We start from the raw sequence: 23,605 nt of genomic DNA on the forward strand, positions 1-23,605 counted from the left end.
AAGATTTTTGCAGGCGAATATTGAAATACACCAAAGAGAACACTGATGTTCACTCAAAACCAGAAATATTTTTTCAAGCAAAGTGGCATGTCAGATAAGACCAGCAGTGTTGAAAAATAATTAAGAGGATCCACCTATATTCCCAAAATAAAATGCTATAGGCTAAGGTCTGATATTGACATGTTAAGGGGCATAATACTAAATGTGAACTCAAGTGAATATTGCCAAAGGCAAAATCTCATGTCATTACTGATTACATGTGTGCTATAAACGTTATTATGTGTTGCAGGGATAAGAATAAATATCATCTTGATCATCTATGTCCAAAGCTACACCTAGAGTGATAGGTTTAGCGAAGTGTCTAAACTCAGTTGGTCAGGAATACCTGGAGGAACATGGAAAATCTTTTTCTTAGAGTTTAAACAGATATAAACTAACACACAGTTTATTCTTCTGTCTTTAGTCAGCAATTTTTTAGGTATACTACACACATCAAATGTTATCAAATTTGTGGTATTTACTGCCCTTGATGCATAGGGAGTTATATAAGGTTTGCACACACATAAAAAACTCGACTCTTTTTAATGTAATGCTAAAAAAACCCTCCAAATACTATACAATACCATCAGCTGTTGTCAGTGGATTCACCTTTGTATGGGATTTGAAAATTGTTATATGAAGCCAAGCTGATTCATGTTGGATTTTGTGGACTCTGGCATGAGTAATATGATACTATTCCACAGATACACTGAGCAACCAGTGAGCAGTTGCCTCATCCATTATCTACAGCAGTGTTTCCCAAACTTGGGACGCCACTTGTGTAGGGAAAGCCCCTGGCGGCCGGGCCGGTTTGTTTACCTGCTGTGTCCGCAGGTCCGGCCGATTGCGGCTCCCACTGGCCGCAGTTCGCTGCTCCAGGCCAATGGGAGCTGCTGGAAGTGGCGCGGGCCGAGGGACATACATTGTTGAGCTGTTTAGTACTATCTATGAAACTTGTGTTACTGCTAAAGTTCTAAGAGAATATTTGATCTACCTTAAAGAAAAATCAACACTATAAATGTCAATATAGTAAATATCTCACCTTTGAAGATTTTTACTGATAGGTAGCAATGTATCTTTTGAGACAGTATATAAAGCATTGAAGTGTGATGCTGATGAAGTCAAAACATGGTAAAATTATAGTTCATCCCCATGTTTTATTTTCTTTTAATTTAACCATAAACAAAAAGGAATAATGAAATGTTTTCAGTGCCAATCCGGCCATTGGAGTTGCAGGCCTCCATGCAATGGCAGAGGGTCCGGCCACACAGAATCAGTTGCAGGATCATGGCTTTTGGAGAGAAAAGTCATTTTGTGTAATGCAGATGTTGCTACATGTAATTAAATGTATCCTGTTATACTCCTTGTAATTTTGTTTGCAGATACACACCACAAATATAAATCTAGTACAAAGATTTCTTTTCATCCAACTATGTCCAATTTTACTACCAACGGGGGAAACTGTAGACGAATGTTGGTGACTGCAAGTGTGTACTTTATATCTGTATGACAAATGAAAATTAGAAAAGTAAAATTGCAGATGTTGCTGAAGACTTTCCATTAGTCTTGGAAACATGCCATTACATTTAATTAATGTATTCCACTGTTTTTGCCCTAAATGTTTGAAACAAACTCTCTCTGTCAAATGATAGGCAATGTTATGTACCAAACTAAGAAGCTAATCACTATAAAATTAAAGAGATTTTCCGCTTTATTTTCATGTTTCTTGTAGACATTGCATTATAGTGAGCCTTGTGAAGTCTGCCACTAACAGCACAGCTAAAACATTCAGAAATACCTATCATTCTCAGTGCATGATATTTAATCATTCTCTTAGTTATTTCCATTTATTTCAAAAACTAAAAAAAAGATGAATTGGACACTAACACCCTCTGAGACAGGTCATGTGAGCTACAGTCAGGGGTTAACTCAGGTCTTACAAAGACCTGTCAAAAGAAGCAAACAATAAAGGCTTCCCCTACCCATGTACTTAAACTGAGAGTTCAAAAAAGGCTTCCAGTGGCCCAGATCTCTTTAAAAATTAATAAATGATTACTCTGTTGCAGCCAAAGTTCAGGATCTTAACAGAGTGGATTTCTTCCCACTTAGTCTGCCCATACCATATTCTATTCTGTTTAGGTTCTCTTACTACATCTATCACCATTGTTGTTGAGCCTGACCCGCAAGGGTGTGGCTACTTCAAAGCCCTTGGAGCTGCTTCTTACAGGGCCTGATTCTGCTCATTCAAATAAATGGGAGCGTCAATGTTGACTTCAAGGGCTGTTCTTGGAGCATGAAGAGAATGATATAATTCACCACAGCTGGAGCTGGCCGCACTTCATTCAGCTGGGTCCCTGACAGTGCCTGCACTGAGAGCATGCAGCTGGACTTCTTTCCTCATGGAGAGAGTAAACCCTCTCTCTGCCAGCCACTGGATGGGGCCTATACATCCTGTCACACTTGGTTTATTTACAGGGTGGTTCTTTTTAAATGATTAGGAATTATGTCGTTTTTACCACTGCAGCTTTCTTTGCAAGGGAATGCCAAGACAGAAAATTTCTTGAAAGAATGTTTGCTTTGCACTTCATTTAAAATCAAAAAGTTCAAGGGGAAAAGGTGTTTGTAAAAGCTATTTTGCCAGCTTCTATACACTTTTTTTAAAAAGCTCAATGTTGTGACTAGTGCTGGGGTATGCTAGGGCCTTGCTATGTTCACTGTTTGAATTGATTTTATTCTCTTTGACTTCTAAGCACCCAGACTTCACTTTAGGCACTTGGCAATAATTAAAATATACAATACAAAGAATTTACAAACAACAGACCAGTGCCTTACTCCATCTTTACTGAGGCAATCTTCACTCTGCAGACAGCTATGAGGGTCCTAGAAATTCCTTGCCCTGCACCACCCAGCAAGTAGCAGAATCCTTCTTGTTAGTCACTGACTGAGCAGGGGAGTAGGACAGAAAATAGGCCAGGTGCAACACCAAATATTTGTGGTTCTCTTTTATTATATTAATTGTTACTTCCACATTGCATCTGCCCCCATTGAGTGGATTGGGGGTGTAGAGACAGATGCAAGGCTGAGCAAGCGAATACCCAACAGAGTAGCCCAGAGACAGCAAGCCCGTCATCCTGCCCCAGGACATCCTGTCCGCCGAGGGCTCTGTGTCCTGCCTCATCTCCCCCAGCAGCAGCATCGGCTCCAGTCTGTGACACTTACTACTACATTGCATCTGCCTGCATCGAGTGGATTGGGGATGTAGAGACAGATTGGAGGCTGAGAGTGGATTTCAAGATTATCATTTTAAAATCCCAATATAAGGCTCTCCTGCATGCCGCACACACTCCAAGCTTTCAGTGGCTGTTTTGGGTGTGTAAGGAATGTGAGATTGGAGCCCCTGTTGCACTTTTGTTATTTATATTTCTAGATAGTGTAAGTGTATTCAGACATTGATGCAATACAGTTGCCAAGCTGGGGGTGATGGCAGAAATCCCATCCATGTTAGCAGAAAATTATCCCCATGTCTTTGAGATGACAGGTATGTCACCTAAGGCTGCCACACATCTGGAGACACAAGGCAGGCTAGAAAAATAGAAAACAGGAGAACAATGATTTTAAAGTGAGAGTTTGACAGTCAGAAGCATTTTAAGAAAAACTTTCAACACAACCATCATGAAGGTGCTAAAAATGTTACATGTCTATTAGGCATATTTTAGAAAACTGTAATTGCTTAAAAATCTCTCCCATAATTTTTCTTGAGCAGTAGTACACTGGGAGTTATTACAGAAAATGTGAGGAAATACCATTTTTAATGTTGTGGAGAACTATGGTAATGTACAATGTGGATTGGATACTATTTAGCGATACAACTGTGATCTCTACCTTTATGCTTGCTGTCTGTTGGTGCTGTACTTGTTATAAATACTTGTTTCCCAGCATCCATATAACCCAGAAGTCTTATAATAGCAATTTGTGTGTCTAGTTTATTGCTGTAAATCACAACTGGAAGTAGTCCTCTTATGACTTACATTATTGGAAATCCAGGACTCAAGGAACAAAAGTGGCTGGCCAACTTGTAATGCTCTGCCTGTCAAGCAGAGGAATTTGAATCCATGTCTTAAATTCCCCAATCCAACAGGAGCTGGGAGCACTGAATAGGCAGCACACTCAAGTCTGAGCATAGAGCAGCTCCACTCTGGCAGATTAAAGCCTGGTGTTAATGTGTTCCAAAGGGAGGTCTGAACAGTCAGCCACTAATAGGATGGTGGCTGTGATGTGGATTCACAGGGACAGGAGGCTAAAGCAAGGGAACCGAAAGGTTCCTCAAGTATCCATCAGGCATATTAAACCTCTTTTAATTTTGTATAAGGAAATGGTAGGACTTGAACACCCGGTAATTATCAGCTACAGGCTGTAGGTCCATACCCCTGTACCAATGATGAGAGAAGAAATATCACCGTTTGGGCTTCCTATTTTCAGCATGTATTCTTTTAAAAATCCAGAGAAAGGCTTCAAGAAGAGGGTTCTTTAATAATCAGTGCAGATGAAAAACCCATTTTTCCTTGAAGAGCTCTGCATGTATTCATGTGGTGCTCAATATACATGTCTGTGACTATCAGCCCTGCCCCCTAGTACCGCTCCCCAGTGTGATATTGACTGGGGCTAATGCTGCATGAAACCAAGAGCTGCATGAAAATAATGTTTTGTGGATATCAGTATAAACTAATATCAGTACAAACTATTATTTACCGCTGCTTTGGGGGTTTGGGAATTAGTCACTAAATATCACCTTAAATCTAAAATTGTCAGCCCTAATTACAAGCAGTCATAATAACTACAATCTATTTCATTTTTTTATCTTTGTTTATTATAGTAGTGTAAGTCATAATGTATCTGTTCATTTTGCAAGGATGATTCAAAGGCAGTTAATACAATAAGAACTGTGCACATCTTCACGGTAATTAATTACATCTCTAATAGTTCTGTACAGTAGGGAGATGCCTTCTAACTCCTTTGAAATGCATTGGATTAGGAGAGTTTATTGAAGGAAAATAATAGAAAACATGGTAAATATTTTTGTTAAAACATAGTGACTGTGATGATTTAACCATTATCAAATCGTAACATTATTGTGATTTGACCATGGCACCATAAGTGACACCCCTATTCTTACAGAAAACGCAATTGGTCCTTAAATGAGCACAAGACATCAAACACCAGTTTTACGTCTTATCCAAAGGACATCATCTTGCTGTGGCAATGTGCTGCGATGCTGGTTCAGCACTGTGGTAGAGTGACACCTCCTGAATTACCCACACCATTTCCCACAGTATGCAGGTGTTCCTTAGCGTCGCACCTTTCAAGCAAACCTTGCTAAGCTTATGAGCTCTGAGATTGGTATCCCAAATATACAAATTAGCAAGAATGATGTACAGTTCCACTTTCTAACCAGCCACCAATATGTTGCAGTAGCGATTTCCATATCGAATTTTAGATCCCGTTTTAATGAATTATACACAAATTCATCTCTGGTTGTGAGCCCACTGACGTCACCAGAGTGGAGTGGAACCTGACTTCTGCTTTTTCTTCCTCAGTTAGCATTAAATGGAACATCTGGGACTCAACATAACAATTTAAATTAATTTAACATAGTTAGTTTAACAAAAAATATCTTTGTATTAATAGTATTTTAATGACGCAAAAAGCTCAATTTGCCAAACATTGCTATAATAGAATGTCATTGTTATATCAGCATACACACTATGGATATTTTGGCCCCAAATTTAACATACTTTATAAATTGTATAACGATAGTGATGATGCTTATCTCTATAAAGCACTTTGATGATGAAAAGTGCTTTAGAAGACATAAAACTATGAATCTGCAAGATGCCCCTGTGAGATAATATGAGTGAACACTATTATTTCCATTTTGTAGCTAGGGAAACTAAGTCAAAGAGATTAAGGCCCAGATCCAGTGGAAGTTAAGCATCTAATACCTTTGAGGATCTGGGCCTAACTCACTTCTTCAGGATCTGAGTGGAAATCACTGTCAGGCCTAGGTTTAGAATTCAGGCATCCCTGGCTCTCAGTCCTGTTTTCAGACCATTTGATTGTATCTCTTTACTACCAGATTCCACTAATGTGTTTCTTTTACAACTCAATCATTCTAGAGGTAATTAACACCTAAAAGTCTTGTTTCTTTTAATTCCATTAATGTATTTGCAAAAAGAAATATGTTGGCAGAATCCAAAGGTTCAGAGTTACAATGAGGAACAAGTATTAGGATAAAGCAAAGTTAAGGACTAGATATCTTGACAATGCTCCTTTTATTACGCACACTATTGACACAATAGTGATCTGTTGTGTCAATGAGGATTTAAGGAGCTTTTCTGCACATGTTACTGATGGTTTATCATGTCAATAGGATCCTGCATATGTTTGTGTTAAAACCAATCACTGTATAATTCCCTTACTGAATTGTGCATTTACAATAAATGTGCATAGTTAAAATCCTTATTTAAAGTGGTTACTACGCATGCACAACAGCAGGTTTCAAACTTTAATAAAGCACTGTATTTAATATTTTAAAATAAACCTAAGATTCTAGTCTACATTGTGTACCAAAATCCTCCAAAATGCCATGTGTTAAACTGAAATCTCTTTTAAAATTATATGAGCATTCTCTGATTGGTCTCCCATGCTGATATCTGGAATGTTAAGGGCCAGATTGTGAGTGGGGAAACAGATCACAAGGAGGCTTCCTCCCCCTTTGCTCACCTGAGATGGGGAGCATGCAGACAGCACAAGGCTAGTGTTGGTGGGTGTGCTAGACTTCCCATGGAACCTACTGCTGCGGTAATCCTAAATTTCAGTGCTAGGTAAATTTTTAAGGATCAATTACAAAACCCTTGAAGAATGAGGTTCAGTATGAAAATACTGGTATGCCCTCATGGACTGCAGTTTTACTAGTAAGAACTGCTGTAGGACATGCAGAGAACAGGCAGACTTACCCCATGCCCAGTTTTATTTTTTTGGCATGGGCAGCCTGCATATAGGAGTATGAAAGTTCTGTAAAATGAGAGAATAGAGGCTCTGTGCAGAGTATATGCTTCTGAGTATAAAGACTGCAGAGATATTTAGTGAACTGAATCCTTCTCCGTGATGCAGTCACATTGCACACTATAAGCTTTCTCTGCCCTCAGGTTTGCAATTTGATTCCTAATCAAGCCAACAGTCACCATCCCAGCACCTTCAGTCAGTGTGAAAATTTTAATGCCTGCAGCATAGAGTTGTTCCCTCAAAGCAGAAAATAAAGCATGTCCTTACACCTCTAAACAGGCAAAAGCTTCTGGGTAACAAAATAGCTATGCTGAATGTCTGCTGTAAAGAAGCCTGCAATGATGTAGCTCTCAGCCTGTCGCCACCAGAGAACATCAGAGTGAAACAGACAAAGGATTGATTTGCCAGAAATGTCCTATTCCCATGACTGAGAGTTTTTTGGAACAGTCACTGAAGAGAATTTACTGTGGGCCAAATCCTATAGTCTTTACTTAATTTACTTGGTTCTCAACATGCAAAACTCCCACTGTGAAGGCAATGTGAGTTTTGGCTGAGTACAGACTTGCAGGATCAGTCCAGCATATTTCTTCATTGTAAATAGCACCTACTCACAAGTTCTGTGAGGGAAAAAAAATTAGGGGAAGGGCAGTTCAGCAACAACCCGCAGGGTATTTACTGTTGTTCAGTTTCACAAGTTTAGGTGCACCAATTGGGGTATGGGTTTCAGAGTGGTAGCCGTTGTGACGGTGTACCCCATAAGGCTTTATGGGAGGGGTGCTTATAAATGTATGTATGACATAACTGGAATATGTTTTGTGCTGCCTGTGCCATGTAACATATCTCTGTAAAGGTTATGGTCTACTATATCTATTCATCCTATTTGTACACATATATCATTTTCTACTTGAGGTTAAGAATGTGGGCTGTATACTTGCTTGGTTTCTAAGGCCTTGGCTACACTTGTGAGTTACAGCACTGTAAAGCAGCCCCCAGCACTGTAACTCACTCCCCGTCCACACTGGCAAGGCATTTGCAGCGCTGTATCTCCGTGGTTGCAGCGCTGCATGTACTCCACCTCCCCGAGAGGAATAGCGAGTATTGCGCTGCTGCTGCAGTGCTGCAGCGCCACTGTGGCCACCCAATGCGCTGTGAATGGCCTCCAGAATTATTCGGCAGTATCCCACAATGCCTGTTCTAGCCACTCTGGTCATCAGTTCAAACTCTACTGCCCTGGCCTCAGGTAACCAACCATGTGACCCACCCTTTACATTCCCCGGGAATTTTAAAAATCCCCTTCCTGTTTGCTCAGCCCGGCGTGGTGTGGAGTGCTATCAGCGAATCTTTCCAGGTGACCATGCCTCCACGTGCCAAGCGAGCCCCAGCATGGAGCAATGGCGAGTTGCTGGACCTCATCAGTGTTTGGGGGGAGGAAGCTGTACAGTCCCAGCTGCACTCCAGCTGTAGAAATTACGATACCTTCGGGAAGGTATCAAAGGACATGATGGAAAGGGGCCATGACCGGGACGCCCCGCAGTGCAGGATTAAAGTGAAGGAGCTGCGGAGTGCCTACCGCAAAGCCCGCGACGCAAACGGCCGCTCAGGTGCTCCCCCCGCGACCTGCCGATTCTACAAACAGCTGGATGCGATACTTGGGGTTAACCCCACCTCCACTCCGAGCACCACCATGGACACTTCAGAGCCAGTGTGGGGGAGGAGGAGGAGGAAAACAGGAGTGATGGTGGTGGGCCGGATGGAGACACCCCGGAATCCCTGGAGCCATGCAGCCAGGAGCTCTTCTCGAGCCAGGAGGAAGGTAGCCAGTTGCAGCGGCCGGTACTTGGTGGAGGACAAACAGAAGAGCAGGTTCCCGGTAAGCGGTTTTTTTTTGGGAAGGAATTTTTTCGGTGCGGGCTCTTTGGGAGAGGAGGGTTAGACATGCATGCCTAGATGCGGAATAGTGCATTGATGTGGTTTATCACATCGCGGTAATCGGCCTCAGTAATCTCCTCAAATGTCTCATCCAGAACGTGTGCAATGCGCTTGCGCAGGTTTATCGGGAGAGCCACCGTGGTCCTTGTCCCAGCCAGGCTAACGTGTCCACGCCACTGTGCTGCGAGGGGCGGGGGGACCATTGCTGCACACAGGCAAGCTGCATATGGGCCAGGGCGGAAGCCGCATTGCAGTAGAAGACCCTCCCTTGCTTCCCAGGTCACCCTCAGCAGCGAGATATCGTCCAGGATGAACTCCTGTGGAAAATGTTGGGACAGTGTTCAGTGTAGGTGCCCCCTGAAGCTGTTGGCTCTCCCCAAGGCACAGAAACCCAGAGGACAGTGCAGCCCTGAAAATCAGTCCCCCTTACTCACCATTTTGAGGCTCCCGTGGGATATGTGTGCTCTGTTTCGGACGGGAAAATTATGCTATTGTGTAGACCCTGTGTGTTTTCTACTCCTTAAGTGCGGGGGGAATCAGTACTCTGTCTGGTATAAACAATGCTGCCTCTGTTAAATGTTGCATTTTGCCTATACAGCTCCATCAACCTTGAGACCTCAGCCGTCCCTCTTATCACCTGCTCAGGGACTGCAAAGACACAGGAAGAGACCGCGAAAAAGCAAAGAAGACATGCTGCAAGAAGTGATGCGGCAATCTATTAAAGAGAATGAGAAAGCACAGAACTGGAGGGAGAGAGAAAGCAGGATCTGCCAGGAAAATGCAGCGCACCGGCGGCAAAGCACCGAGCACCAGCAGCAAAGCACGGATCGGCTCATAAGCATCCTGGAGCACCAAGCAGATGCTATCCCGGAGCTCGTAGCCATGCAGAAAGAGGAGCAGTACCGCAAACGCAAACGCCACCCCCCCCCACAGCCCTTGTCCCAAAACTCTTTCCGTTGTGCCCCACTGTCACCTCCAACCCACTTTCCCCAACTTCCGTGTTCTTCACGCCACCCGCTGCCTCCAACACCAGTATCTTCACCACCCAGCCCTGAAAACCACGACCCTTACTCTCTGCACTCAACCCCCATCACCATGCAGTATAGCTATCCTGAAGTGCAGCACTCACTGCACAGCACACCAGACAGGACATACGCGAATCTGTGATTGTACCGTTTCCCACTCCACCCCCTTGTTTCTTTTCAATAAATAATTTTTTTTTCTTTTCAATAAATGGATTTTTTGGCTTTGAAAACATTCTTTATTATTGCATAAAGTAAAAGACTCCTTAGCCCAGGAAATAAACAGGCACTGCAAGTCTGCTTGTCTGCTTAGCAAACACTGATTCCTAAAGATTGGAACTACTGCACTTCACTTCTGTGCAGGGCACCAGATAGCACTGCTGATTTTCAGCCTCAAATTGCTCCCTCAAGGCATCCCTAATCCTTGCAGCCCCGCGCTGGGCCCCTGTAATAGCCCTGCTCTCTGGCTGTGCAAATTCAGCCTCTACGTGTTGAACCTCAGAGGTCCATGCCTGAGTGAAGCTTTCACCCTTCCCTTCACAAATATTATGGAGGGCACAGCACGCGGATATAACCGCGGGGATGCTGTTTTCGGCCAAGTCCAGCTTCCCATACAGAGATCGCCAGCGGGCCTTTAAACGGCCAAAGGCACACTCCACAGTCATTCGGCACCGGCTCAGCCTGTAGTTGAACCGTTCCTTGCTGCTGTCAAGGCTCCCTGTGTAGGGTTTCATGAGCCACGGCATTAACGGGTAAGCAGGATCTCCAAGGATCACAATGGGCATTTCAACTTCCCCTACCGTGATCTTCCGCTCTGGGAAAAAAGTCCCGGCCTGCATCTTCCTGAACAGCCAAGTGTTCTGAAAGATGCGTGCGTCATGCACCTTTCCGGGCCAGTCTGTGTTAATGTCAATGAAATGCCCACGGTGATCCACAAGCGCCTGGAGAACCATAGAGAAATACCCCTTCTGATTAACGTACTCGGATCCTAGGTGGCGTGGTGCCAGAATAGGAATGTGCATCCCATCTATCGCCCCTCCACAGTTAGGGAACCCCATTTGTGCAAAGCCATCAACTATTTCCTGCACGTTACCCAGAGTCACGGTTCTTCTGAGTAGGATGCGATTAATGGCCTTACAAACTTGCATCAACACGATTCCAACGGTCGACTTTCCCACTCCAAACTGGTTTGCGACCGACCGGTAGCTGTCTGGAGTTGCCAGCTTCCAGATTGCAATAGCCACCCGCTTCTCCACTGTCAGGGCAGCTCTCAATCTCGTGTCCTTGCGCCGCAGGGTGGGAGCGAGCTCCTCACACAGTCCCATGAAAGTGGCTTTTCTCATCCGAAAGTTCTGCAGCCACTGCTCGTCATCCCAGACTTCCATGACGATGTGATCCCACCACTCGGTGCTTGTTTTCCGAGCCCAAAAGCGGCATTCCACGGTGCTGAGCATGTCCATGAATGCCACAAGCAATTTCATGTCGTACGCGTTACCCGGCTCGATAGCATCGTCGGACTCCTCACTCTCACTTTCACTTTGGATCTTAAGGAATAGTTTGACAGCCAAATGTGACGTGCTGGCGAGACTCGTCAGCATATGCCTCAGCAGTTACGGCTCCATTTCCCGCAGACAGAGCGCGCTGCACAGAAACCGTTGAAAGATGGCGCCAAAGGTGGACGGAAACAAAGGGATTTCTGGGATGTGAAGCGATGCATCACGGGGCGTTGGAACAGGACCCAGAATCCCCCGCACCCACGCCCCCTTCCCACAACCCACGGCGCCAGAATGGGAAGAGGTGCTCTGTGGGATAGCTGCCCATAATGCAGTGCTCCCAATAGCGCTGCAATTGCCGCAAATGTGGCCACGACAGTGCGCTGGGCAGCTGTCAGTGTGGACAGACTGCAGTGCTTTCCCTACTCAGCTGCACGAAGTCAGGTTTAACTCACAGTGCTGTACATCTGCAAGTGTAGCCAAGGCCTATGTAAGCTTTGTGAGACATTTGGTCAGCTTCTTTAGGAAGGAATTCGCAAGGCTAAGTACCTGATCAGGAAGCACTTGGGGAACAATGCATCTTGGAATGCTCCAATCCACATAAGAAGTCTTCCTGGAGACATACAAGATACCATGTGGACAATGGCTTCGGCCTGTAAAGACTGAGTCATGCAGGGACATGTGACTTGCCTAGGTGACTCAGGAACTCCATCTTGGAGCTGGACTTTGCATAGGAGTGAGGAGGGGGGGGGTCTCCACCCACAAGAGAAAGTCTATTTAAATCTGTGGGAGAGCCCTCCATTTGGTCTTCAGCTGGCTAAAGAAGGAGCCTCTGCACCCCCCAGAATACTGGACGGAAACTGGAAAAAAAGGACAGTAACTACAGGGGGTGTGAGTGATTGCTGGACCCAGGCTAAAAGGAGATTAGCCTGTAAAAGGGAGCATTCTGGAACTGGTGAGGATCTTATCTGTATTCAGTGTTTGATTAGACATAGATTTGTGCATTTCATTTTATTTTGCTTGTGTGACTTACTTTGTTCTGTCTGTTACTACTTGGAACCACTTAAATCCTACCTTCTGTATTTAATAAAATCACTTTTTACTTAGTAATGAACTCAGAGTATGTATTAATACCTGTGGGAGCAAACAACTGTGCATATCTCTCTATCAGTGTTATAGAGGGCGAACAATTTATGAGTTTACTCTGCATAAGATTTATACAGGGTAAAATGGATTCATCTGGGTTTAGACCCCATTGGGAATTGGGCATCTGAGTGCTAAAGACAAACACACTTCTGTGAGCTGTTTTCAGGTAAACCCAGGGCCGGCTCTGGCTTTTTTGCCGCCCCAGGCAAAAAAGCCTCCGGCCGGAGCCGGGGGGGGGGGGGGGGGGGGGCGGCCGGAGGCTTTTTTGCGGGGGCCGGGGGGAGGGCGGCCGGAGCCCTGGGAGGAGGGCGGTGAGCCCCGGCGGGGGCTTGGCTCTCCCCCCCCCCGGCGGCAAGCCCCAGCTGGGGCTCGCTGCCCTGCCCCCGGTGCTCTGGCCGCCTGGGTGGTGGGGAGAGCCCCGGCGGGGGCTCGGCTCTCCCCCCCACCCAGGCGGCCAGAGCGCCGGGGGCAGGGCGGCGAGCCCCGGCGGGGGCTCGGCTCTCCCTCCCCCGGTGGCCAGAGCGCCGGGGGGAGGGTGGCGAGCCCGGCTGTGGCCCCGCTCTCCCCGGCGGCCGGAGCGCCGCGCCGCCCCCCTCCAGGTCCCGCCCCAAGCACCAGCTTGGGTGCCTGGTGCCTGGAGCTGGCCCTGGGTAAACCTGCAGCTTTGGGGCAAGTAATTCCGACCCTGGATCTGTGTTGGAGCAGACGGGAGTGTCTGGCTCAGCAAGTCAGGGTGCTGGAGTCTTGAGCTGGCAAGGAAAATAGTAGCAGGGGTAATCTTGGCACATCAGTTGGCAGCTCCCAAGGGGGTTTCTGTGATCCAACCCGTCACAGCCGTGTTAGTCTGTATCAGCAAAAACAACGAGGAGTCCTTGTGGCACCTTAGAGACTAACAAATTTATTTGGGCATAAGCTTTCGTGGGCTAGAACCCACTTCATCAGATTCATGAAGTGAAAAATACAGGAGCAGGTTCTAAAGCTTGAGTAACTCGAATGCTTTCCCAGTGACAAGCTGTGAATTATTTTAAAGATGAAATTCTGTTTTCCCACCATAAAAGAAAGCACAGATGATAAAGTTTGGTGTGCAATCATTTTTTTTCTTTTCTTTCTTTTTTTCCCAAGGAGCCCCCAAAGTCTTTCATGCCATTTTAGGCTTTAAGTGATTCATAGTCCATCTGAAAATTAATAAATAATAGCTGACTCCTGGAATTAATTTCTAAGATTAAAACCTTTGTTTCTGAATATATGACATTTTTTCTGCTGATGATGGGCTACTTAAAATGATGTCACTTCAAGGACATCTCTTTTTTTCTCCCTTTCTCCTCCTCTTTCACTGTAAAACTGACTTTCATTAGTCTGCAAAATTATACTGGACTGAATGGCTTTCCTTCAAAGTAGACATAAGAGTGCCTGTGTGTACACACACACAAAGATAAAATGCTGTTTGATTGCCTCTTCCCAGCTGTTTCCCTTAGAGGTTCTAAAGTGGTGGTGTGATGGGGAGGCAAGAAATTGCCTGACCAAGAAAAACTAAGGCTGAACTTTGCTGAAAGACTGTGCATGCAGATCCTTTTGGCAGCAGTTGTTTGTCCTCAGGATGTCTGAAATAAGCCCTGCATAATAAAGGCGGGGGGGGGGGAGCGGGAGAGAGCAGGCTCCTTCATGACCGCTGCACACAGCTAGCCAGTGTGGCTGAGGTGCTTGGAGCTGGTGTAGCAGCTCCTGGGAGGTGGGAGGCTGAGGAGGAGGAGAGGCCACTGAAGGGTCACCCAGCGCTGGGGGCCTCAGCAACAGCAGCCAGTGAGGGCGATCAGCCCAAGCCTGCCTGCCTCTCCGAGCCTAGGGGGGTGGGACCCTAGGCTCCAGCCGCCTGATTGTTGGGAGGGAAGGAGCCTCTCTTGATGGATTGACTGGAGATGGATCGAATTACACCATTTGCTGTGCTCGCGTTTGTTTTGCTCCCGGTTTGTCCCGGCGCTCCTAGAGCTGGCGAGTTTCAGGATTACGCTGGAGCAGCCCGAAGCTAGCCTCCGGATTTGGGTTTTGCTGTAGCGCTCTCCCAGGCTTGCTTTCCTCCTTCCCTTATGAGGTAAGAGCTTCATTTGCAACCCTTAGCGCTGGCAGACCTGAGGCTGAGTCGCGGCAGCAGCCGCATCTAGTGCCTTGGCTGGCTGCACAGTGCCCAGGCTAGTTTTGCAGTGCGCATTGCCAGGCTGGCGTGTAAGGGACAAAAATAGTCTGAGCAAAGGTTATTTTTACTTGCTTGTTGCCGACTCTGCGTGACCGGGGAGGAGGAAGGGGGCGAGGAGGAGACAGGAGAGAGGGTACAAACTTCCCAGCGTTTGCAGGGACGGTGCCGATCCCTTCCCCGTTTGCACGGTGATTGCATTTGCGTTAGAGGCTGCATCCCCGGGCTGCGACGCGCAAGTTGGTCTCAGGAGCCTACTGGTGTTTATTTTGGGCAAAGGTAGGTGGGTCCGAGGCCGGCGGGGAGGTGCCGTCTAGAGGCCATTGGAACTGATCAGGGCTGGGCTGTAACAGCGGGGCCCTCCGGACAGCTGCGGGGTGTGCTGGGGAGGGTTTGTTTTGAACGCCTCCCCCGGCTGTGCCAGCCCGCGCTGCGCCTAGTGGGATGGGGAAGCCTGGCAGGAGGCACCGGCCAGGGAGAGCCCTTAGCAGCCATCCTGCCGTGGGGACCCTGGAGCTCCCCGGCTCCAGCTGCCCATAGTCCCAGCCTCGCCCGCTGCACAGCCACGGGGGGGAGCAGCGCGCTGGGACGGGGGCAGAAATAGGAACTACCTGTTACTCCTGCCGCGGTGCCCCGCTGCATGGTTCCCCCACCGCTCCCCAGCACTACCTCGCGTGTCCTGCCAATGCCAGGCAGCCTGCGCTGCCCCTGGCGCCGCCGCTCCTGCTCCCCTCCCTGGGCACTTTAAGTGGCTTTGAGGTTTCATGTGAATTAACCAGCCGCTCTTGAATTCAGGAGAGCACGGGGTGCAGAACAATGTGTATGGGGGTGGGGGGGGGGGTGCTGAGAGCCATTGAACCAACCTGTAAACCCCGGAGATAATGGAACCCACGTCAAGCCAGGGGGTGCAGGAGCACCCACCACCCCTAGTTCCAGCACCTATGGGAGAGCGCTTGCCACGCCTGGGCGAGCAGGCTGCGAGCTTCCTGACTGAATGGGGCATGCAGCGCCAGTGAGCCCTGAACGTGCTGCCAGCCTGGGAAATTCCTCTGCGTGGCAGCTCCCGTCTGCTGCTCCCGCCGGAGCCGGATCAGGCCCCTCTGTCCCCCGTTAGAAATCATTTATTGGATAATCTTGGCCGAACCGTCGTGGTTCCTCCAGTAGTCGGTACTAGTCACGCGTTGGGAGCCAGAGGGAGCTATATTTCAAGCTACCATCAATTATGGATGGAAACAAATAAGAGAGTCAATTCTGCATTATCCCTTTGCAATGGCAGGAATATCTTAACCCTTTCACCCTGCTCGCCTGATGACAGCAATGTTTTGTTTAAGTGTAAAGTGGCGAAACTTTGTTTCGGCTCCGCAGCAACTGGTACCGCAGCTTATACAGAGTAATTAGAAATGGGTTGCAGCTGCCTTTATTATTTATAAAACCTGGATAGAAATGAAAGGGTGCACAGCTATTTCTAGGTGGAGATTATTCCTGTGTTTTGAAAGGGATCTTTTTCAAATGCCCTGTCGTGTTTTGTATTTTATGTCTCTTCTATATAAACATATCATATGACTGGAAAATGCAATTAAATGCTTTAAGCTTCTGAATTTCATTAATTCAAAACACTATAGTTCCAAGTGTGTAGCATGAATATAGCACTTCAGTAAAGTAGAGGACATAGAGGTTCTCTGGTCTCCAAATTGTTTAATAGTGTTGGTCAAATTCTGCTAGTTTAGGTCTATGAGAAACCCCCAAGCAAAATTTGGACCTCAGTGTATAAAATAGCTACATACACACGCACATATATGCAGACGAATGTACTTACTCAGGCATGTGTCAGCAGTAATGTGACTGTTGGTAATGTATACAGATGTAGTACTTACTATGCAATCTGTATTCTAGTTTATATGTACGCCCCACACAATCCCAGCGAACAATATAGAGAATTTGCAGCAAAGAACTGTCACTGAAAAATTAATCATCTTTGACTTACGTAAAATCCATGACATTTTGCTTAGTTATTTTCAGGGGGGAAACATGTCGGTACTAGAATAACTTTAGCTCTGCATTAAGTTATTAGTGTTCCAAAGAAGCATAAAAGTCTTTTAGTAATGGCATTAATTCTTCCTTCTTCTAAGTGTTGTTGTCTTGGTGGAATTTCTTCCTAATTCTTCAGAGGCTTTTTAATACTTGTGTATCACTCTCATGAAAATCCTTTTATAGAGGATTTTTCCAAGATTCCTTCTTTATATTCTTGAGAAGTCTGGAAGCTCACTATGAGGCTGTACTAGCTCTGTAGTGGCAAAAGGCTTTTATTCGGCTTTATTCATGCTATAAAAATCTATCCACCTCAAATGTGTATATATCTAATTCAGTAAATTAAGCTGTATACAATCATGTTTAATGTAGTGAGTGACAGGCATATTCTGTTATGTTGGCAGATATTGTATAAACATTTACTCTGGCTTGGACAAATAGAAATTGCCAGATGAGCCCTGTGATTTTTTTCTCTATATAATCATAAACTTTAACACTTTTTATAGGAACTAATATACTCAGCTGTTTTAAAAATGGAAAGAAAGAGTTTGCATTAGGAATTTACTATCATTTTTAAATTAAGTAGATTGAATTTGTTTTCAAAGGATAGCCAAAACTGTAACCCAGAGGCTTTAAATTGGGTTATTTAACAGGCTGCTCACTTTCATCTGCATCTTTAGTTACATTGAACTACCATTCTCCTTCATATCCTGCAGTCTGTCACTATCTCTGTTCATTTCTGCTAGGGACGCAACAAAGATATCATCATCATCTAAACATGCTTTGTGTGATGCAGGAGGGTGTGCTAGGAATACAGTGACCAGCCTTGTCACAGCTCCACAAGCCAGCTGTGTGGCTGCATTTGTTTCAATCATTGATGCCCTTTTAGCTGGACCATCTAACATTTCTGCCTGTTTTGTATGGCTGATTTGTTATGAGTGTGGCAGCAAACACTTTAGCCCTTGGAACTGCTAGAACTTCGATCTAGTCTTATGAAGTTCACACATTTAGAGAGAATGCTTAATTATGTGTCCAATTCACTGTGTCTAAATAGGTTCGAGCTCAGATATGTACCATCAAATGAGATACAGGATGGTAAAGAAATAGTAGTAAAAAATCACTTAAAAATCTTAAACTACAAGGCTCCATGTAGATATGACTAATTGTCACAACTGCTGGTCTGATTACATACATGTTTTAAATTACTGCACTTAACACAGGAATGGGTCTTGCTCACATTGAAGGCAATAGGAGTTTTGCCATTGGCTTCAATAGAAGTAGGCTAAGGCCCCCTTTTATAGACATATTGAAAATGGCTTGGTTACTCTTCTTTCTGAAAAACAAACAAAAAATCTCCAGCAAGAAATCACATGAAGAGCATATGTGGATATGGCCAGTTCTTACCATGCATGTTATAGTGAGTAAAATGATAAAAAGTAGCTTTGCTTCAATTTTTGTCTTTGCCTCGTAAGACCAAGGAAATACTTGCATTATTTGTTTATTGCACAGCTGGTCCCTAATATTGTCCAACAAACATTTTTGGTTTTTTGCTTTGATTAATAAATACAGGAGATTTGGGCGGGGGGCTGCCCTATTTCTTGCTTAGCAACTAAATAAGAAAATAAGAGGGTGATCACATACTATAATTCTAGTAAGAAATGTAAACATATATCCTGCTATTGGATAAATTAAAAATTTGTTCCAGGAACAGTTAAGGAAAAGATGGAAGGCATAATATTTGCATTGGGTAATACAAGCCGTGTAATTAAAACGGTTCAAATGTTGATCTAATCAAAACTGCTGTTAGAACAGATTATCTCTTTTTATGCATCAGATAAGCTTGCTGCAGTTTGTTACTTGTTCTGTGAATAGCTGCCAGCTTCAAGTTCAAGTTCTCATGTCACATGAAAGAAATGTTCAGTGAAAATCATATTGCTAGCCTTATGATGCTGTTTTCAATAGCTGAGTGTGTTGTCTGCCTTAGTCCACTTTCCCTTGTCATGCCTTGACAGTAATTATAGTACAGCTAATAACAAAAGTTGATTCAGTTTATTCAAAACTGTTAAATTGTCTAACTTCCAAAGGCAAATGTTTGTCTAACTAGAGAGATCAAATCTGGAGTGTACATATGTAACATATGAGGTGTGTTTATTTCCCTAACTTTTCTGTTCCATTAGGCTTTTGTTAACTAACCTAGATTAGCATTTTAACAACCCTGAAGTGAACTTCTGCCATTCTTTCTACTTGGGTACTGTGTGTAGATCATCCATCATTCTGTCCTTGGCCACAACAGACTACTGCCTTCATAACCATTTGGAGCTACACAGAAACCATCCGACTGTGAACAGCACAGCTGGCTACAGCAATTTTGTCTTCCATACCACTGGCAGCATTGTCTGGCTATGGTAACTAAAGTTAACATCCAGAACATGAAGTTTCTTTTGTTTGGCAGGTTTGGCCTTGCCCTGAGGCAGCTCAGTGGCCACACCTGCAGAAAAGTCACAAAATGGTCGCTTGAAAGAGAAGGCACCAATGGACAATTTTAAAAAATCTGGCTTCAGGATCGCAATCTGTTGCTTAGAGGGTGATTATTAATTCAATTATTACTTGAGTGAGAACATTTTATTCAAATCCTACTTGGTTTCAATTTGGAGATTATGGCATATTTTGAAAAAAGATAAAGGAACAGAACTTGCTTTGACTCAGCCAGTCAAACTGCCAAAGAGCACAGAAAGAAAGAGAAGAATTATTCCATGTATTCTACATGTTATTGCAAAAGCTCTTTTCCTTCCACAACGGGAAACATGTGATTTAGCAGAATTAGTGCCCAGAATCTAATAGTTTCAACAGATGCTTTTCTCAGTTTGTTTTGCAGATTTAGATACTTAATATAAAAGAACTACATAAATTCCAGTATTTATTGCTTTACTCCTGAATTGTGCTAAGAAAGCCAGGTAACCAGCAAGTGAATACAGTCAGGGCTCTATTGTAATCTTACTTGTTGGGGTGTTAGCATAATTCAAACAAGTTGGTCTAACACAGGGGTCGGCAACGTTCGGCACGCGGCTCGCCAGGGTAAGCACCCTGGCGGGCCGGGCCAGTTTTATTTACCTGCTGACGCGGCAGGTTCGGCCGATTGTGGCCCCCACTGGCTGCGGTTCGCCGTCCCAGGCCAATGGGGGCGGCGAGAAGCGGCGCAGGTGAGCAATGTGCTGGCCGCAGCTTCTCGCCGCCCCCATTGGCCCGGGACGGCGAACCGCGGCCAGTGGGGGCTGCGATCGGCCGAACCTGCCGTGTCAGCAGGTAAATAAAACTGGCCCGGCCCGCCAGGGTGCTTACCCTGGCGAGCCGCGTGCCGAACGTTGCCGACCCCTGGTCTAACACGTTGTCTCTTGGTGGAAATCCATGACTTTCAAGAAGTAGGGAGGTCAAGAAGTGTTATCAAAAAATGGGGGGAGGGAGGGAGAAAGTGGAAAAAGGGGAGGAGCACAGGATTTAAGCAAGCGAGTGACATTTTTCTGTCCAGAATGTTGAAGAACATTGTAAATTAAATCAGTCCCTAGACAGCTTTGATTTATACACTTACACAGCAGATTGCCCTTGGTCTGTCTGACCCTGGTAATATTACAGAGGTCATGTTTACAAACATATATTTTTCTTGAATAATGGCTAATTACTGAATAATATTATTTTCTGCCATTTCTGTACAGGTTTTTCGTAAACACAAGCCATACAGTTCATCTCTTTTCTTCAGATGAAATAACTGAGACAACATCCCTCTTGTAGTATCTTGAGTAGTAGTAATGTGCAAGATCATGTCCCAGGCCCTCCCATTGGTAGGATTCCCCTCAGAGTTTACAGTGTCATTAAAACAAATGGTACTTATCTCACTTTTCTAAAAGCATCTCTGCATTAGAGCCTTATTGAGCTTCACCTCCCCCATATTGGCATGCGAAGATCCATAGTGTGCTCTGGTCCCTTTTCCCAAGGATGTTTATTGGCACCAGTGTTATTCAGGCCCTAGGAATATCACCACATGGACAGACTGTGTTGCTGCTACTCCACTATGTACTGTGACACACACATAGAGTCAGAAGAAAATTCTTGTACTCATATTTGAAATCCTCCTTCAATCCTTCAGTCAAACACTACCCAGGCACCAGTGTGCCTGTGTGTGCTTTGGAGGCTGCAGAGGAGAAAAGAAGTATATATGTATTTAAATTTCAAATGCCAGAATAAGATCCTAAGCATACATATAAGAGGTAAACTTCAGGATGGTTTAAAACCTTAGCTGGTGTTTTGAAAACATTAAAGTGTTAGTAAAGTAGCCATTACTCTGCCCATTATTGTAGGCTGTATTTTAAAATTTTTTTAAAGGGACACATCTGCAGTGCATGTCTCCACAGTTGAATAGCACACAATTAAATGGATGGGCGTCAGATCTTACTACCACCCTGGCTAGAGCAGGCTTCGTAATTTACAGAAGTAATGCATTCAGTGTCTAGGATCAGATAATCAGCAAACCAGTACAGAATCACTCTCCAGTCCCTGCAGTTGGCTAAGAGCCAGCTTTTTTGCAAATATAGCTATTCTGTGTATTACCACCTGGAGAAAGGGCGCTGAGGTGAGGGGGTAGGGATAAGAGTGTGAAAGTTGTCAACAGTGAGAGAACAATGTCCCCAGGCGCCTCATGAAAGGAGTAATAAGAAAAACATCATCTTACAGAGTTGAATGGTTTAGTTCAGTTTGCAAAGATCTGCTTCTCCATGACTGTTCCTTAAATCCAGCACATGTGTATCAAAGATTAAGACACTTGAAAGGCTAGTCATTTGTTTTTGCTGACTAAATCATATACTTTCATGATGTAAATGCTGTGCAGATATTTTTAGCAATACATTTTTTGATTTAATGATAACCTAGGACAAGGATAATCAAATCACATGCTTCAGGGATTAATCTGATTCCCTGCAGAGAGTAGGATAGAAATTTTTGCTCTTTATACAACTATACAAGATTTTTCAAGGTGCGCAGTCGATGGTGTTTTCCTTCCCCTGAAGCATCAGGCTTTGCTCCCTGCCAAAGACAGTATACTGGACTTGATAGAGCAGTGGCCTGGCATGGAAAAACTATGGCCATATATTTATTTCATTTTTTGCAGCATACGTATAGTTGTTTCATGCAGTTGTAGAGATAGATATATACGCATGCACATGTGTATTTTGTTTGGGTCAGATATACTTGTTCATTCACACAGGGCCAAATTCATCTCTGTGCTGGTGCTATTTGTAACACAACAGCTGAGGGGAGTGGTTTGTGCCCCCCTATTCACGGTCCGCTGGGAGCTTGTATGAGAGGAAGGATGGTATAGTGGTCAGGGTGCTAGCTGGGAACTTAGAAGACCTAGATCCAATTTCCTTCTCTGCTACAGGCTTCCAGTGTGACCTTGCGCAAATCAATTATCCTCTCTGCACCTAAGTTTCCCAATGGGTATAAGTTTCTCCCTACTTCACAATATGTTGTGAGGATACATACATTTAAGATTTGGAGATGCTCAGATACTACAATGATGTGGGTGATAGATATAAGAGTCTAAGACAGCTGGTGCATGCTGGCCCCATGTACAGGCTACAGCTGCCCTAAATGGTGCCCCTGTTGCAAAGAGACATTACAGTGGTGCAAGAACACCTACCATTCCTCCTTCAGTCTCTGAAACCCCACCTGCTCCCACTGCAGGTGCCTCTTATTAGGGTGGGGAGTAGAGCCAGCTTTGCAGCTCCCACAGATGGCCTTTTGCACCAGGAATATCCCCCAGTGGGTCACAGCACAATAATGAATTCCCCTCCCTCGCAGAGTGTGTGCATGTGCATGTATATGATACATTTGCAAATATACACTCACAAACAACAAAAGTAGCAAATGTAATAATGTGATCCAAGTGTTCAATGCTAGGCTAAAAAGAAATATCTGCCATTATGTGAAAATCTAGCGTGACTGGAACAGAGTCTGCATTTGATTAGACAATTTAAAAAATGTAAGAGACTTTACACTTGAGGGCAATGCTGCAAAACAATTGCACAGTGCATGTTATAAAATTGGTTTGCCTTCATCAGATTTCGATGCACTGTGTCGCAAATGCTAAATATGAAATGTCACATGGTAAATTAATGCTTTTTGATGTCATAGAGTAAATAAAAGCAACAGGGTAAACAATTACACAAAAGTTTAAATAACCCATGAGAGAGAAGAATATAATCCACAGTGCATTCTCTTCTCTGGCACAAGAGAAACATTCTGGACAACATTCTTTCCCTGTTGTAGTTAATCTTTAACACTCAACAAGATAATCTTAAGAGTTAAGTTTGAGCTCCAGCTTTGTATACTTTTTTCACACCTGCATTTGCACATGCAGTTGACTGGTCTGACAAAAGTGGCAGAATACATGTTTTGCATATCCCAATGGGTCAGTTTAGTGACCAACTACTAGATTAGTCCATAGAAGAGGCCAACATATATTCAAAACAGTTGTTCACCCATTTTTACAGGCTAAATCAAGTGTGTGGGCAAAATTTGAGGCTGGCTAAAAATTCAGCCTTCAATGTGTATACTAGTAACCCTGCTCCCAAGATGCTTAGGAGGCTGTGACCTGTTTGTTGTTCTCTTTCCCTTCATCTTTTCTACCAGCCATTTACTTCCTCTTT

At 44.6% G+C, this 23,605-nt stretch overlaps 1 protein-coding gene across 8 annotated transcripts in view; it reads left to right on the top strand.

Annotated features, from left to right (window-relative positions):
• Window positions 1–14,532: 14,532 nt before the first annotated feature.
• The window catches only part of SEMA6D (semaphorin 6D), a 36,620-nt gene continuing 27,547 nt past the window's right edge, over window positions 14,533–23,605 (top strand). For all 8 annotated transcript variants that reach the window (XM_024200715.3, XM_024200777.3, XM_024200758.3 and 5 more), the window contains exon 1: window positions 14,533–14,780. The gene's annotated coding sequence lies outside the window, so the exon portion shown is untranslated. The remainder of the gene's footprint in view (window positions 14,781–23,605) is intronic.

This window comes from Terrapene carolina, unplaced genomic scaffold, assembly GCF_002925995.2.
Source record: "Terrapene carolina triunguis isolate 2854851 unplaced genomic scaffold, T_m_triunguis-2.0 Scaffold67, whole genome shotgun sequence".
Taxonomy (NCBI): domain Eukaryota; kingdom Metazoa; phylum Chordata; order Testudines; family Emydidae; genus Terrapene; species Terrapene triunguis.